The sequence below is a fragment of the Rhinopithecus bieti genome, unplaced genomic scaffold (assembly GCF_001698545.2).
Source record: "Rhinopithecus bieti isolate Rb0 unplaced genomic scaffold, ASM169854v2 scaffold_6933, whole genome shotgun sequence".
Classification (NCBI taxonomy): Eukaryota; Metazoa; Chordata; class Mammalia; order Primates; family Cercopithecidae; genus Rhinopithecus; species Rhinopithecus bieti.
The window spans coordinates 1,738,283-1,741,438 of NW_016805426.1; positions in this window are offsets into that span (position 1 = coordinate 1,738,283).

Below are 3,156 nucleotides of genomic sequence, written 5' to 3' on the forward strand. Positions count from 1 at the left end.
TAGGTGATTTTTCTTATCTTGAGTTTACTGCCTGTTTTTGCAGGGAGACAGCTGCCTTGCCACATCCTTTGCTGCTTAGGATATTTAAAAAAATTAAATCCAAGGAGCATTTCAATATCTGATTTAGTTCTTTTGTTTACCCATTTCCCATTTAGAAAAAAAAAAATGCATAGCTGGCTGCCAGCACTCATCTCCTGGGGCAAATGGGGAATGGATGAAATTTCTCCCAGCCACACCTGCAGGTATTCACCCGCTTATGACTATCAACGTGGACTTGCTTTTCTGTTTTGCCCTCCTTTTCTACTTGGCATCTCTTGAAACCAACAAAAAGCCAGGGGTAGCAAAAGGCAAGAGAATAAAAGGTGTGAGTGGAAGAGTTAAAAAGAGACCTGGCCCATTCACTCAAGTGATAACAGCTTCCTCACGACTAAGATCTTATATCTGATGGCAAGTCAGCTTTACGGTCTCCTGAACAGTTCACAGTGTGCCAAGCTTTGGGCAGAGCACCCTTTCCCTGGATGAAATAAATGTGGCTTCCAGTGGCCTGGTGACATCTGTTGTTCCTATTTAAAACCCAAGGGTATACCACCTTTTTCTGTCTGAGCTGTTAGCTTTTAAAAATACTTAAAAACCAATCAGCAACTAAATTGCATCTGAAGAGCTATTTCAATTATAGAATGGAGGCAGTTCCTCAGCAACCGAAGTATTTAAGAGCTGCGAAAATTAATGTGCATTTGAATGCTGATTTTCAGAGTATAATACACTTTGTAATTCATTTAAATGTATTCTGTGGGTTTTATTCTAGCTTAAGGCACAGCAGCAGTCCTTGACTCATCATAAAACTACATTTTGAAGGATTTTTTTATAGAAAAGTATTTAAAACCTAAGAAGATAAACTGAGTGAAGCATAATTGGTCAGAATCAGAATATAGATGGGTTCTTCTCCTTGAATAACATAACTTAAAAGCACTCCTGTGGGTGATCCTTGGTCCTTAAAGAGATAACCGGGAGTTTGGGTTTTATCAAATGAAAATCCCATCTAAAATTGCCTTTTCCTCAGTTGCCCGGCCACAGATGCAGCCTTCGTGCTTTCTAACTAGGAGCCATGCTATTTTTTGAAAGCTACTGACGTGACAGATAAATCCAGCAGAATTAGTGCCTCCGTGGTTGGGGTGTTTTAAATCTGAGTTAATCAAACATAAGCGTTTTGCCCCAAAGCCATTGCAAGCAGTACATATGTTGACAGCCCAAAGAAGGTAGAGTCAGCAAAGGAAACAGCTGCTTTTGCTCAGCAGTTGCTGAAACTAAGATTAAATGGATGTGCAAGGGAAAAAACAGCAAGCAGGAGGAGGTGCTCCGGGGGAGGGACGCTCCAGGCCCTGGGTCACCTTTCTGTAGCCTTTAGCAAGAAACCAGGGAAGGGCGGATTTGAACCAGAGACCACCGATGCTGGGAGAAACCTGTGCCCTCGCCTCATTCAAGCCCTCCCTCCTGTCGAATAGCAGATGAGAGACTGACTCCTGGACATGGAATGACAGTAGTCCCCCACAGTCTGAAAGTATTAAATGGAAATTTCCAGAAATAGCCAGTTCATAAGTTTTGTGTTTTGGTGGGGTTTTTTTTTTTTTTTTTGCTTGTTTGTTGTCTTGTTTTTTTTGTTTGTTTGTTATTTTTCTTGAGACAGAGTCTTGCTCTGTTGCCCAGAGTGCAGTGGTGCGATCTCGGCTCACTGCAACCTCCGCCTCCCGGGTTCACGCCATTCTCCTGCTTCAGCCCCCCAAGTAGCTGGGGCTACAAGCACCCGCCACCACACCGGGCTAATTTTTTGTATTTTTAGTAGAGACGGGGTTTCACCATGTTAGCCAGGCTGGTCTCAATCTCCTGACCTCGTGATCCACCCGCCTCGGCCTCCCAAAGTGCTGGGATTACAGGCGTAAGCCACCACGCCGGCCTGCCAATTCACAAGTTTTTAATGGCACCCTGTGCTGAGTAGAGTAACGAATTCCTACACTGTCCCAATCTGACCTGCCTGGGATGTGAACTCCCTTCATCCAGCTGTCTACACTATGCACCCACTGGTCACTTAGTAGCCACCTTGGTTATCAGATGGAGAAAACACCGTATATGAAGGGCGCGGTACTACCTGCAGTTCCAGACATCCGCTGGGAGTCTTGGAACAGAGCGCCTTTGGACCAGGGGTTGGTATGCTGCAGCCTCACACAAGGAGCCAGGCCTGGAACCCGCGTTTCCGGTCTCCCTAACCAGCCCCTAGAAGGATCCAGACATTTTCTTTCTCCACCTCTTCCGGCAGTCAAATGAAAAAAAAAAAAAAAGAAAACACACACACACACACACACACACACACACACACACACACACACATATGCTTCTGTACAACTTCAAGCATTGTCTGGGATTATTTCTGACTTTGATCAGTCCTAGGTTCAATATTATTTGTGTTTGATTTACTTGAATTGCATTTTAATCAATGAGTTGCCCGGAGCAATGCACAGAGGATATTCTCTGGTTTTCAGGAAGAACACCTCTTTCCTGAAGCTAATTCTCTCTGCTTGAAGTCAACGTGGCTATAAGTAGAGTCCCTTAATGCCCTTGAAGACAGAAGGAAGCTCCTTTCACAGCCTGCCCTGGAATTTCCACTGCACTCTTACGGAACAGAGGTTCAAAGGCACCTCCCTGGGCCCCATGCAGCCCAGTGAAGTGGCTGCTCCTCCGTTTAACAGGCAGGAAACCGGCACCTATGTGGAGTGCATTTCGTTAGCATTACAGGGAAATGAAGGAGAGAACCACACTCTCCGTGATCAGAGACGGCCAGGTCTGATGGATCAGAAATATTTGGGGACTCTGTATTGCCCACATAAAAATAAAGAGCCCCTGGGGCTTAGCAGAACGTTTATGGGATTTGGTTGAACTCAGTAGTCACAGGCGAAACGTAGTTTGGAAGATGCTAGGGGCACCTAGCTGGGACTGCCCATCCCAACCCTCCAAACTCAGGGAACCAACAGTTCAGGGATCTAAAGAAGCCTCAGGCTAATGCACAGGCTCGGTTGAGAGTGTGGCTTCCCTGAGCTCTGGGTCAACTTTCCTGACCTCTGCTGGGTAACTAAAATCTGTAGGATTTGCCTGCTGAGCCATGAC